This window comes from Nyctereutes procyonoides, unplaced genomic scaffold (genome assembly GCF_905146905.1).
Source record: "Nyctereutes procyonoides isolate TBG_1078 unplaced genomic scaffold, NYPRO_anot_genome, whole genome shotgun sequence".
Lineage (NCBI taxonomy): Eukaryota > Metazoa > Chordata > Mammalia > Carnivora > Canidae > Nyctereutes > Nyctereutes procyonoides.
Window position 1 is genome coordinate 21,894,800 of NW_026575132.1, and position 15,444 is coordinate 21,910,243.

A 15,444-nucleotide genomic window follows, 5' to 3' on the forward strand; every position below is an offset into this window, starting at 1 on the left:
GGGATCATGACCTGAGCTGAATTCAAGAGTCAGAGGCTTAACCAACTGAGCCACCCAGGCACCCCTAATGGAATGCTTTATTTACCTTCTTCTAAGTGCTTTTTATAAGATATTTTACTTCCTGCTTCCTTAATTTTGATATTTTGCTTGTCAACTCTAAGTTACTTAAGAGCTAGAAGTGGTTAACTGGGTGAATTCAGAGCCACTTCTGTCAAAATCTTCAGTTCTGTTATTTGAGAGAGGAATTAGCTTTCTGGCCTATTTGCACAACTCACATTAAAATTTCCAATTGGGAAAAACCCTCATAATTTCTAAACTGAGCACTTTTAAATTGCATCTATAGATCTTCCTTGCATGAATGGATATCTGACTTCATATCTAACGATGCTTGCTGCAATGCCTCCTAATAAAATTAAGCAGCTATACCATCAATTAAACTTTTTAAAAGGCAGTATGATGGTGCTCTCTTTGGATGCCACATTGTCTCTGATTTGTTTGGGGACTACTGTGCTTGACTAAGAATGATAACAAATACTTGATAACATTGCAGAGGAAATGTAAATCAACTCAGAGGAGCAACAAAGCATAACCCAGCTGGCATCCAGGGAAATTATTTATTCCCTAAATGTGTTCAATTCAATTTGCTGAAAAGTTTATAAAATTACTTTGGTAACCCTTAACAAAATTCCATTCCTTCTTCTAAAATTCGCCCCATTCAAAATGCAAATGCAAAGTAAGTCCTGTGATTAGTTCCCTGTTAGTAAAGTTGTCACTGCTAGCTGAAATCTTTGTGTGTGCCTTGTACTAATTAGGGGAAAAAAGATCAATGAGAATGAAAGAGACCTTTTAGTTCCGTTACTCTCTGACTACTTAGCCTTCGAACCAGTAAATGGAGAAACTACAATTTTCATACTTATCCACAAACTTTGTGAGCGAACACCGGAGTTATCCTGACCTTGTTTAGTAACAAATCTAAGCCGGAGGTTTTGCTTTGTATTCTATATTCTCCTGATACTGCTGCTTTTTGATAGGCAACTTGTAATTAGATTGCATAAATGTTTTACAGCTCATGTTTTAACAAAGATAGTAACTTTCCTGAAACAGATCATTTTATCTTCCTTTAAAATAATTTAGAACTTTGAAGCATCACTGATATTGGAAGATACAATGCATTACACAATTAAAATAGTTTAAATTTTGCCTTTAAAATGATCTTTTATTTTAAAATTAACATTAATTTTGATTTTTTTCATTAATTTTCATCTTGAGTGTATATATACATATATAATATGGCATTATATATATTATATATATTTTATATATATTATATATAATGCTATGTGGAGCTTATTTATGTATTTTGCATTGGTAAAATTCATGGAAAACTCAAAAATACCAGATACATTACCTAAATGAATAAAGTATAAAATTTAGAACCTACCACCTCTGATTCATCCTTCCCAAGAAAGCCTACTTGGCATTGAGCATCATCCTGGAAGTGTTAATATCTGTTTGGTGGGAGGCCCATGTAAAATAGGGGATAATTTCTAATGCTTACTAAATAGAACCTACATCTCTCAAGCATATCACATAAGCCCTTGGTCTCAGAAAACTTGGTCAAAAAAGAGTCTGAAAGAACATAATAATTTATACTAACAAAAGTAATATTTAACAGGCATTCAGTAGTCTCTATGTGCATGATTTCTTAAATCTTCACTATAATATATGAGCAGAATACTCCATTGAACAACTGAAGATACTGAAGATCAGGGAAGGGAGATAACTTGGTTGGTCCTACAGGAAGCAAATTCTGGAGCCAGATCCAGACCCACGCTATGGGTTCCAGGGCCCCCACTGAGAACCACTATATGATGCTGTGTAAAGACAAAACACTATCTTTTCCCAGAAGAGATGGTTTCTCCTTCTATATGGTTCATATATACTGGAGAGTTGGTACCTTTAATTCTTGTGTATAACAGGCATCATCTGTGCCTGGATGCAAGACATTATTTCCAGAGTCCATGCTTTTCAGTGCTAATGAACGCTAAATTCTCACCATGATTTACATGAGAACACAGACTACATCTGAGCGAGAGGAATCCCAGGGAAATTAATTTGCTCCCTGAGAACTGTGTGGTAAATAGCAGACAGATTTTCTCCCAAAATGCTTAGCATCTGTAAACAATACACCGAGAACCAAGAGGAGAAAGACTTGGGATAGATTTTATGATGATGTCACATGAGTTTTCAGCAGCATCAAAAAATCTCTCAGGCCCCAAATAGTGACCGGATAGGACCTAAGCCTTTCTTCAGCCAACACATAGAAAGAAGCCGATAACACTGTGCCCCCATCTATTTCACTTTCTTTTAACCCCCAATGTCTCAAAAATTAGCTTTTCCTCCTCCCTCATAAGGTACACTTTTGTTTTTGTTTTGATTTCTTGAAATAGGCTAGTTAGATAATACTTGGATGGTATAAAATCACAAAAGATTGGTAACTTTGGCTAATAAAATTGTGCTTTGTTCAGACCAACTCTTTAAATATTTTGGCACAAAGTGGTGGGATGCTATGGGATAACTCCATGGGCTGGGTCAGAGAGCAATGTGTCCTTCATACTACCATCACGTGTCAAGGTCATTTGGTTCTTCTTCTAGTTTATTCTTTATCCCTTTCAATTCTCTCATTTTGTTTCCAGTTGGGTATGACCCTAACAGACAAACAACAACAAACTGTCTGTTTTGTGTCTCATTAATTTCTCTACTGACATTTAGCTGTTCCCACTTCAGGCTGAACCACCAGGCATATGTCCTTTTGCTAATCTGAGGGCTCCTGATCCCATCCTCACTACAGCTGCCTTGTGACTCCTTATAATCTTGATTCACTTATTATCATGCTTCCTGACGTGGAATAGGAGCTCAAACAACATTTCTTAAAGAAACTACTGAATGAACTTGCAATTTATAATGGAACATGAGCATGGGAAGACCTTTCTGGGTAGTGAGTGGATAAAACTGGCAGCATGCATAGTGGTAAAGAACACGAGCTTTGGGGTAGGGGAGTCTTCACTGTGCATCCCTGCCCAACCACACATTAGCAAAAGCCTTGGGCAGGTCACTCAATCCCCCCAAATTTAGGTTTCCCCATTTCCAAAACTAGAGCAATTAGATAGATGTTCCATACTCAGCTCTGTGCTTGACACCAAGCACATACACAACAATAAGTCTTTTTCATAAGTTTTTTTTTTTTTGGTGGTGGTAAGCAGTTAATGCACTACCCTCATAATATAGGAATTCTCATATGAGTCATTGAGTTTGATAAATTCTAGACAAATCTTACAACTCTTCAGAGTTCCGGGGAAGAGTAAGCACTGCTATTCTTTTTTTTTTTCTTTTCTTGGGGTAAAAGTGTTAAATCTAATTCAGAATAATATAAACAGCCACTAGAAGGGAAGTTCAGCTGCTGAAGAGCTATGTAGTTGTTTTCAGCTGCTGAAGAGCTATGTAGTTGTTTTATTTTGCTCAGGTGGAGGAGGTCGTTCATTATGGGACAGCGTTGGCTCCCCAGGTGACTATAATGCCAATGACAGTCTGTCTGGCTTTAACGGCTTCTCCTCAGTTTAGGTGGCTCCTGTGGTAGATTATTAACAGAATCCCTTTAGCTTGTCCTTGTGTGCAGTGCGGTAAAAATTTTGGGAAAACAAGCTGTGACCACTGGGGACGATTTGCATCTCATCATTTACACACACCCCACCAAGCTTCCAGGCAGCTTGGAAAATTACATAAACACCTCCCAAATCTACTAGGATTGCGGTCCCTCTCAGGTGTCTGATCCGGCAGCTGTCCCCTGTCTGGGGACCTGCGTTGCCAATTGCCTCTCTCTCCTCCATGCTTGCCACATCATTGAGCAAACATTGCTGCTGACAAGACTTTGATGGTCCGAACACAGAGGTGGGAGCAAAGCTGAAGTGACCAAAAACTTCTCCTGCTGCGGCCTGGCTCAGATTGACCCTGACATTGTTCAGAAATGTGCAGTTAGTGCAAGACGCACACACTTGTGTGAGAGCTGCCAAGGCCAACGGAGTTTCTATTTTAGCTGCTGTCCACCATGCAGTGACAGGGGTGCCCTGGGCAAGTGAAAATCGCTGCAGGCACCGGTCAAAACAAGCTCCTTGCATCTTATTATCCCCCTAGTGTGCCTCTCCCATGCCCTTTCCAATCTTTCAGACTTTATCCTCTCTGCTTTTCCCACTCCAGGAATGGATTTATCCCAGGGCTGATTCCAGCTAATGGCTGTACGATTTTCATATACTTTTATCCAAGACATATTTATATAAACCCTCCCATTCCTGAAACGTGTGTACAATTTAGAAGTGATGTGCCAACTTGAGGATCATTTGTTCAGCAAACATTTATTGTCCCCTCCCACCCTGTGTTAGGTTGTCATCGTGTCATATTAACAGTGCGCCCCCCCCCCCTTTTTTTCTTGCAAGCTTCTGATCATTCTGTTTAAAAAATCTGAGTCCTGATCATAGAATGACTTGCACCTAGGAGAATGTAGTACTCAGGTGTTTGTTTTTTTAATCTCTCTGGCAGATATGCAGCAGCAATGGCAATCTAGTGACAGCAGCTCTTTTAGGTTAATATGAAAAGTTGACTTCCCAGAGTACAAAACGACCCTTCTCGCTCCCATCCACTCCCCCACATTTCTCTAGAACTCCTCCAAAGGTTGAATAGGAATGATTTCATTCAGACATGTTCAAACATAACTTTCAATCCAGCCAAACTGCAATTCACTTTTGAGTCTTCTCAGTTCTCCAGGGAGTGTTTTCCTTTAAATATGTTTGGGCTAACTGTGAAACTTACCTATGATAACAGTAATTTTGCATTTTGCTCAATTTAATAAAATTACAGAGAAAAGCTGTTTCGATTTCACAACTTGAAAAAGTTAATCAGGCTACCCCTAATCGATACCACGTGTCTCCCTTCACATTTCACCAACAGGTTTTTTTTTTTTCAAAGATAGCTACAGAATATAAGAACCAACAAAAAGTATTTGTCTTATCCAGAGCACTTTCCAGAAACACAAACTAAGTTGTACTTGCTCCCAGAAAACCTAAAGAGTCATCATCTTCTAGCAGAATATGCTGACCAGAGAAAGCAAGAGAAGTAAGAGAGGAAAATGAAGATGGTTGGCAACATCTTTCCGCTTAATTGAATCAACAAGGAAATTCCAAACAGTGTCCTACAGATCCTCTTGAAGCCAAATTGGTTTGGCTGATTCAGAAGTGCCAAGTGGTTCCTACAGGATACTCAGACGTCCTGCTTCCAGCCGGGTCTGCCAACTGGCTTCACTTTCCCTGTGTTGCTGGGTAAGGGGAAAACCTAGTCTTTATGGCGCACCTGGAAGTGTGATTATTTGCCAATATTCCGACTATAGAAATGATAAGAATACCACAGTGCTCTGCAAGTTACAGAAACGCCTTCTCACCTATTTTATTTGGTAGCCCTGCAACCCAATGAGGACAAAAATACAGAAGTGATACTGTCATCCCCATCTAAAACTAAGGATTTATGATTTAGAAGAATCATAGAGCTAAACAGATACAGAACCCAAACTAGATCTCCTGACATGATTCCAAGTGTGTTGCTTTGTGCTTGTCAGAGAGGGAGGGGAGGGACTCCAGGCATGGACCACCAAAGCCTAGCATTCAGAATATTTGGGGGCAGAGAGAGGTGTCCCCAGAGTTGCTCATCCCTTTTTTTAGCTAGAACCCAATGCTATGAGAAGATCTGGTTTGTAAAGTTTTTGGGAACATAGTAGCTGGCCACTAGCAAGTAGCCAGTTGAAGATGTCAACCCAAAGTGGTCACCACATCCCTTCTCTTTAGCCCCTCTGTGACTTAGAAGTTTCTTAGTCCTGGTAGTTTCCTGGTCACCTCCCCCACACACCTGGATGTCTTTCCCGGGACATTCCAGTCTAAGACTGGTGCATTTGGCATCCCCTGGTACCACACTCCACCATCATGGTAGGGTAAGGATTCTTGAGCCAAGACGTGCTAACTGAACAGGTGATTGAGCAATGGTGAATCGTGCATGGGATTTGGAATTAACCTTGGACAAGTCTCTTAACTTCTCCTAGTTCCAATTTTCTTGTCTATAATGGGAGGTGTTACTATATTCTTTGAAAAACTCCTGAGAACAATACAAAACACTGATGGATGAATCTCCTACGTATCAGGCATTATTCTACGTCCTGTAAGGTAAGTACTGCAGATGAAAGAGCTACAGACTTTAGTGACTGGAGCAAGGGTATACAACTAATAAGTACCAAAAATGAGATTAGAACCTGGGCTTCCAGATTCATCATGTTATGCTGCTTTCCAATCATCCCAATTTTTCACATATTTCATGGCACTTAAACTGCAAAATCTCTTATGTTTGTTACTTTGGATAGCAGGATCCAAAATGTCCTATCTCCAGGGATTCAGCCCTAAATGTGTCTTCTAGAAATTGTAGGATAATTGCTATGAAAAGTATAGGATGCATGCAGAACTTTGAACAATTATAGATGATAAAAGTAAAGCAGTAAAATAGTCAAAGTCAGTCTAGAAAGTTGAATCTCCTGTAGCAAAGGTATGCTGTAAAGATTAAATGGAAAAAAAAAATCTACCGGGTACTTTAAGAGCACTGGCATGAGCTATAGCTGTGTACACTCTCACTTTGAAAACTGTTGTTATTAATTGCTCCTCTTTAAGTACCATCTCTGCCAACATGCTGAATAACGACCCTATCCAAGCTGTTGTAGAAAATATAGAACGATGCATGGTTGTTACCTTTTAGATTAATGACAAATAATTCTTAACCAAATATAACAGCCACACATGATCCTTGTAAAGAGTGTGTTTTAAGCAAGACATTGTTTTGCTCAAGACACAAAGGTATCTCTGACAGTAACACTACGTCTAAACAAATATATAACATCTTACAAGAAACAAAAAATAATATGTTTCAGAGCTGCCAGAAACCTGAGGAAAAGCATTGATGTCTTTCCTGAAAAAAAAAAAACTTATCTCTGTGGCAATTTTATAAGGCTTTTTTATTGATTTCAAGCAAATGGAAAATACAGTTTAAAAAAAAAAAACTTGTCTTGGTAGGATTATCAGGGAAATCAAGAAAGTCCATGAACATCCTTGGTGACTGTGTTCCAAGCATCTGACCACAAAGACAACTGTGATATCCCACTGGTCCTTACTATGTGATCTGAACAAATGCCTGATTTTGCTTACTCCCATACCCGAAGGGAAAATAAAATCCATGAAGTCATTTCATCATTCAGCATCACCTGGTTCAAATTTTTTACGCTGGATCTAGCAAAAATAACTGAGGGATGCTCACCAAAATAATTCCCCTCCTGAAAGACATTTCTATATCCACCATCCTGTCCCTTCCCTCTCCAACCCTGTTGACTAACTTGTGGTTCTGACATGTCGATCGCACACCAGAGTAGGCATATTAACATACTTGGGGGTAAGTGAGGGAGGTAATTTGCCCAAACAAGAGGGGAACAAGCCTAGCATAGCTCGAGGAAATTAACTGCCCCTAAAACAGTCTAGTGAGGTAAGCCTAAATGATTTCTACTTCCTCTAGTGTTGAGTCTTTCATTTCCTCTTACAGTTAGGCCCAATTTACTAAGCAGTGAGAAGGAATTGCTGTGGTATTTGGCACAAAGCTGCTAAGATGTATAAAATCTCAGTTTGATTACCATATGTTCATTGTGTTAATTTTCTTTCAGCCAAATGCTCCCTAGATCTTCTTTGCTGTCTCTTTTAGCTTCTCCTTAGATTCTTTGGAATTCTAATGTTTTCCTTCCTTTCTCAATAATGCTCTAGTGGGGAGCATGCAAAAGCTCTGTTTTATTCTAGAAATGGCCACAGTAGGAGTAATATTGCACTTCTATGCAGCAGTTGTCCTCATTGTCAGTAATTGTTAAGTCTCATAAAAACGAAGTATGATGTTCATAGGTGGGCCAAGTAATTATCGCAAATATCTGGTTTTGAACAGAAAAATGCACACATTGTTTAGAACCTTGTCATATGGTTTATAATGCTTCTTCTAACTCAACCAATGAGAATCCTTCTTAGCCACTTCCATGGTTTGTGACTGGTGTTCGTGGTGTTGGTAGTCGGCATGTTCGAGTAATTCTATGCCAAAACCAAGTGTCACAGAGGGAATCTCAAGGATGGTGACACCCAAATTTTAATACCAGCAGCAAAATCTACTTTTACGAGTACTATTGAATCAACACTACAATTACTTATTGAATTACTACTATGAACTATGTTGAGTGCCTTTGTGGTGTTGAAAGTCCAGCATGGAAATAATGTGAACATAAATGCCCTTCTATGCTAGATTCCATAATAGAGATACAGAGCACAGTGCAGGGAAGGTCCTAAAGGGTGGAGGGGTGGAGAGGATGGTCAACTCAAACTGGTGACATTTTGATAATTAGGATACAAAGACCCCCTTGAATGCCACCATATAACCACCAATAGGCTGGAGGCTTAAGTAAATTCTAATAGACTACTAGGGTTTATATCCACAAGCTTTTGTCTTTACTTACTCCTAAAATCCTTGAATCGACACTAGAACTAAAGCAAAGATGATTAGAAGCCAGAATAGAACAAAACACGACTTAGCAGCATACAGCAGAGAGTGGGCTGGAGAAAATTTTACACAGACAATTTAGGGCAAGGTAAAATATACTAGAGACAAAAGCATGAGAGATATTCAAACACTTTTCACCAAGTGGTCTGTGATTGCTAACATCTGTGCTCCTGGTGCTCTTTAAAAATAAATGCTACAATTAATTTTTTCGATAATAAATACTGGCCTCAACATTAAGGTTACTGAAGGGTAGAAGATCAATTGGGCAGCAGTCACTAAAGACTATCATAGAACAAACTCAGCAAAATTCTATCTAGCTTTCTCCCAAGGAACAGGGCTTAATTATTAAAGTACTCAGGTGCATTCAATTGTCAGATATTTGAAAGTATAAAGATTCCATGGGACGTAAATAAGCAAAGCCCATTCTCTAGCACCTGGGTTTCAGTGGAAATGTCTTGTCAAGACCTCATTCACCCTCAACCTAGCATGACCATTTTCCCATACTAATTAAAGGTGGAGCAAAGCAGGCTGTCCTGCAAAAGCACAGCCCACAGTGTACAGCAGGCACTAGGAAGTCCTTGTGAAGGCAATCCACGAATCCAGGAATATTTTTCTCTTCTGTATGCATGAGAGTTTATTTCTTCGAGCTTCTTTCATTGATTTAGGTTTCACACTGAATTACACCAGTTAATGTGAATTCTGCTTTCTTCAAAGGTCTTCTCAATTGGAGGCAATGCCAATGTAATTCTAGGGTTGTCATTAAATCTACAAAAATCATATGACTCATGGATGTTTCTCTCTCTTGGGCTCTTTGCTAGTAGTACACTAGCAGAGCGATTAGTCACTCGTACTACTCAGAAGTCTTGTTAGGTCTGTCAAGCCATGTGACTCACCATCGCTCCTTGTGTTATGGGTGTTCCATCACTGCTTTGACAACACAAGGCATGCAATTTACAAGCATAAAACATTTACACAATTAAAAATAAAATTTATGCCAATATTCTCTAGGATCTGCGTGGGCATTTTTTTTGAACTGCATGTTGGCAGAGATGATGTACTTTTGATTTCTGAAAATGAACAGTGTAAGCCAAGACTTACAATTCATAAATAAATTTTTGTGTTTTCCCTGCAGGATATAAATACTCTAAAAATGCTGCCTACGAATTCAAATCTGAGCAGGGAATTCAACCAAATCCAGTGGAACAAGGTGGCATTCTGATAGCACTGAAGGAGTCTCTCTTTTTTTTAATATGCATAAAGTCGCTAAGGGCAGACCACAAATGCTCCAGTCAAATCCAACCAAGTTGTTAACATAAATAATTTATCAAGTGGCTACCACGAAAACAATCAGCTTACGGTGGGCAACTTTTTTGACCTTCTGTGTTTAGGCTGGACCAAACCTTCAACCTCCCAGAGATTCTTTTTAAGAGCACTAATAACAACATTGGTAATCATTACATAGTTTGAAATTTCTTTTGAAATTCTTTGAAATTTCCCATTGGGAAATTCTACTTTATGTCTAAACTCAACCTTTCCTGCTTTAGCATCATCTACAAGTTGGCTTAAGGAGTGGGTGTTTCAGTTTCCTATCATTTCACAAGATAGGAAAAGAAAAAATGTATTCTTGTACAGTTCTGGAGGTCGGAAGACAAAGCCGAGATAAAGGTGGGGCTCTACTCTATTCCTTCTGGAGGCTTCCAGAGAGAATCTATTTCCTTACATGTCCCTGCTCCTAGAGGCCACTGGTGTTGGTTCGTCATGACCCCTTTCTCCCATCATTGCAAACTCTTGCTCCCTTCATATCTCCCCTTCCTGACTCTTATTCTCTTGCCTCCCTCTTAGAAGGAGACTTGTGATGACACTGGGCCTACATGGATAATCCATGATACTCTTGCCATCTCAAAATCCTTAACTCAACCATATCTGCAAACTTACCCTTTGACCATGTAAGGTAACACATTCGTAGACTCCAGGGGATTCGGAGGTAGACATTGTAGGGAGGCCATTATTCAGCCTTCCACAGGTGGCACACCAAAAAGAACACAAAAACAGCACCCCTCCACCTATTAGGGACATATTTCCCCCTCTGAAACATTGGAGAATCAGAGATAAAAAGAAGCAATTAGGATGGCACTAACTATGCTGATGCAGCAAACAAGCTGTATTAGGGAGTTGGCTCAGCCGTATATTTATGTTATAAAGGGTTGAAGTCTGTATAGAATTAGAGGGTACATTTCTTGACCCTTCCTTCTAGATGCCTATGCATAACATCACTGATGCCCTGTTATTGACCTCTCTAGATGCCTCTACTAAGGCTCAGAGAAAAATACTGACCGGATCAAAGACTTTGCTTCTTAATATCTTTTATGATCACTTTGCAAACTTTCTGACGCAAAGAAGAGACAAACTCAGATAGGCAAATGTTTAAAAAGTGCCTAACTCAGTGTTTAAAAGCGAATTGGCTTGAAAATCCGCATGTGAAATGCAAGTGTTGCACAAATTCTCTTTATTGCTCAAATGCTCCAGAAAGTATCATCCCTAGGGCTGTGCTCTGCCATTTGGAATGAAAATGAGCATCATATGAAAACTTGGGTGTATCTAAAGGTCAGTGGAATTTCAACCAGATGTTTTGCTTCCCCACTGCAGACTTGGCGGTAGGAGGAGTTTATAAATTCCACTTGGGGAAATAAATGTAAATATTTTTTAATAACATATTTTCATTTCAACCTTGGCTCTTCTTTAAAGTTCAAAACACAGCCTCACATTCATTTTTTTTTCTAATGTACTCAACCAGCATTTATTACCACAAGCAAAACATTTTAAAATATCTAAAATTTAACTCCTCAGTCCCCACCCTCCACATCACATCATCCCCTCCCTCTGGCCTCAACCTGATTTCTGCCCTGTCCATCTTAAGAAATGACATTATTTATGTCACCCAATCCAGAAACCAGGGATGAACTACAGCTTCCTTCCTCTGTTTCATCCCCTACACCCACACTCATTAAATCCCACAATGTATTAAATGATATTTTTTCCAGTTCAGACCCAATGTTAAACATTGTCTCAAACTCTTGTGCCTCACCTGGACAATCACAATAGTTCTCTAACCCACACCTTTGCCTCTCCTCTTACACACCGCTCTGCTCAGTCCTCCAACCTCTAGACAGAGTGAGCTTTCAGAAACCTTAATGTTACATCACTTCCCTCCCTGAAATTTTTTAGTGGATCCCCATTTTAGAGGTTAAAAATACAAACCTCTAGTTGTGATACAAAACACCTTCCATAACCTTCCACCAGCCCTCTCTCTAGCAATACCTTTCTGGCCCTCCCACCCCATTCCTGAACCCCATGACTCAGCTACGAAACCTCCTCCTTGCAGAGCACTGCAACAAAAATTACCAAGGCAGGTCCTGCCATTCAAGACTTTATAATCTCTTAGAAGGGATAAAACTGTTCAACTATGTTAAAAATATATATATAGTTTAATAGTGTCATAACAAAGTGCTCTGAGGTTCAAAAGTTAAAGAAAGAACATTTGGGGAGGGGAGAATCAGTGTAGCATTTATAACATACTTTGAGTATAAATTTCACAAAAGGTTATAAAAAAAAATAAAGGGCATTCAAGACAGGAAAGAACATCATCCTGGTCTTTAAAAATCTTCAGTCAGATTTTACAAGTCTTCTTATTCTCATTTAAAGAACCGGGAAATTGTAGTAGATTCCATAATGAGGAAGCTCTGTTAGAGACAATTTCAGTACCTGGAACAGCCTCAGATTCTGGTTGGACAGGTAACCAGGGCAGGGAGAGAACAGAATGTTTTAGAGGGGTTATTTGTAAAACATACAAACAAAAAACTGTGCAGTGAGAAGGAATCTCTCCTTTTTTGGAGCCACTGTTGCTGGCCATGTAATATTTCTATTCATGACTATGATGGACCCACAATTCCTTCCAGTCTATCAGCTCCCATTGATTTTGTATTGATTTCTCTTTCCAACCTAGACCTCATGGCTAGAGGTTCATTCACCCTCTTCCCTATCAACTTCCACTTGCCTAGCAAAACCCCAAACGACATCAATCTAGGTGTCTGCCTCCTCCAATACCAGCCTGAGGCTGGTGGAACCTTTCACACAGACACTCAGTGACATATCACAATAGACTCCAAGATTTCTCTCAACCAAGCTTGCCGTGCCACCCACTCAGGCCTTAAGAGCTGGGTCTCTTGCACCAGATGTCCCTACTCCCTCCCATTTTCAGTAGATTGCTTCACTCCTTCACGGCAAAATGGCATCATTTTAACTCCCCTATCACTGTTAAGAAATGTACCTGTCCTTATCTTCACATCTCATAGTCCTCATCTTCATATCTCAGGAGAATTTCCCTTCTCCTTACAAAGCAGGTTCTGGTTTAGGAAGTCTGAGTGGGGCCCGACATTGCACCTTCCTAAAGAGTTCCCTGGTGATACCTCTGCACTGGCCCTGAGATCATGGCCTTTTTTTTTTTTTTTTTTTTTAATGCTAGTTGAAGTGTAGTTGAACAATAGGTTACTTTCAGGTGTACCACATAGTGAGTGATTCAACATTTACATACATTATGAAATGATCACTAGTTGCCATCTGTCACCATACAAACTTATCGCAATATTATTAACTAGAGTCTCTGCACTGTACTTTATATCCTTATGACTTATGTTATGACTGCAAAATTACTTATGACTGTACCTCCTAATCCCCTTCACCTACGTCCCCCAATCTCCCATCCCACTCCCCTCTGGCAATCACCAGGTTGTTCTCTATATTTATGAGTCTGTTTCTGAAATTTGGTTTGGCTTGGTTTGGTTTTGATTTGTTTTGTTGTTTAGATTCCACATATAAGTATGAGGCATTTGTCTTTCTCTGACTTCACTTAGTATAATTCCCTCTATATCCATCTGCATTGTTGTAGCTCAATAGATGCAAAAAAAAATTTTATGAAATTCAGCATCCATTTATCATAAAAGCCGTGCCACTTTACTTTGATTAGCAAGTCCCAGAACTCATTCCCTACACCATTTCCTTTTCTCCAAACCTGCAATTTTTCCTTCACCATGGATTCTTTCCTCTTAGCCTATGGATAGGTACATCTCCCTGATCTTAAAAAAATAAAAAATAAAAAGCCTCAAATTGATTGAATGAATACATTCCAGTAGGTTCTTCCTCTTGTCACATGGCCCACACATCACAACTTCTCTTTAAAACAAGGCTTCTTAAATATTTAGTCTGTGTGGTTTTTTTTTTTTTCCACTTGTCACTTTTAAGCCTGCTGATGTGCAGCTTCCTCCCCACAAGGACATGGAAATTGCTTTGGTCTGAGCCATCCAAGACCTGCTGGATACTAAACACAACCTATACATTCATCTCATTTCATTCCACATCCCAGTAGCATTTGATTCCTTACTGAAACCTTCTTCTCTGTTGACTTCCAATGTAGCTTCTGACATCACCTCTCTAGCCATTCATTCCCAGACTTCTCAGGGTTTCTACTCGTGACTTAAATGTTAGTTCACCAGGTTTCCGCCAAGAGTAACCTTCCTGTTATTTATTCTCTATCTTCTTAAGAGGCCACATCCATAGATTCAGTCACCATTTATATCTTGACAACTTCTAAATGATGCTTCCAGTTCAAATCTCTCCCTTGATATCTCAACTCTTATATCCCACTACTTACTCTGACCTTATTCTTAGCAAAGACATTTAAAACTCAGTATTCTAGAACTGAATTCTGGATCTTTCCCCTCAACTTACCTATCCTGTATTTCCTCTCTCAGTGAAAGACATCACCTACTATCCCCACATCAGCAAGAATTATAAGCATCTTATTTCTTCTTCCATACTCCTTATCTCCATATTCCATCGATCTACTTTTTAAAGATTTTATTTATTTATTTATTTGAAAGAAAGAGAGCATGAGCAGGGTGAGGGGCAGAGGGAGAAGCAGATTCCCTGCTGAGCAGGGAGCTCAATGTGAGGCTTGATCCCAGGACTCTGGGATCATGACCTGAGCTGAAGGCAGATGTTTAACTGACTGAGCCACCTAGCCCCCCCCCCCCAATTTTACTTTCTTTAGTATCACCCCAGCTTGTCCTCTCTTCTCCATTCCTATTGCCACTCATTCACTGTGGGCCTTTCCCACTTCTTTTCTGGAGCAATTAATATTGCTGAGTGCCTTCCAAAGCTATCCCAAACAGCAGCATGGGAGTTCTGGCACTGGCATAACTATGATGATGCTACCTCACCACTTAAACACCTTCTAGTACTTGGTTCCATGCTTTCCATAGTGGAGTCCATTCTACTCAGGGCAGCTTACAAGGTCTTTTGGGACCAGGCCACTGCCCTTCTTCTCTTCTGGCTTCGGCTATCTATACAGCACCTAGGACCCAAAGCCCCAGCGACATTGAATTCCTTACATTTTTTTTTCAATGAGTCATAACCACTTCTTGCTCATTCCACTAATTTAGCTTGGATTAACCTTTCCAGCCCACCACTGCCACCCTGATTCTTCACCAAAATAGTTCCTAGTCACCTCAAAAGCCCCACTTAGTCTTCACATCTTCTAGGAAGGCTTCTTCGTTCTTAGTTTTGATTAGAGCCCTTCCTACATTCTCCCATAAGATCTTATTTCAGCATATTTGCCTCACTTCTGCTGGAGCATAAACTCATTGAGAGTTGCGAATTGGTCTTATCACTGTATCTCCAGAAATTTGCACATAGGTAGCCTTCAATAAATGCTTCTGAATAAAT

The 15,444-nt window shown here is 39.7% G+C and overlaps 1 protein-coding gene across 1 annotated transcript in view; it reads left to right on the plus strand.

The window, feature by feature from the left end:
* VWC2L (von Willebrand factor C domain containing 2 like) overlaps positions 1–15,444 on the plus strand; it is a 148,439-nt gene that overhangs the window by 117,839 nt on the left and 15,156 nt on the right. The gene's annotated exons all lie outside the window — the stretch shown is intronic.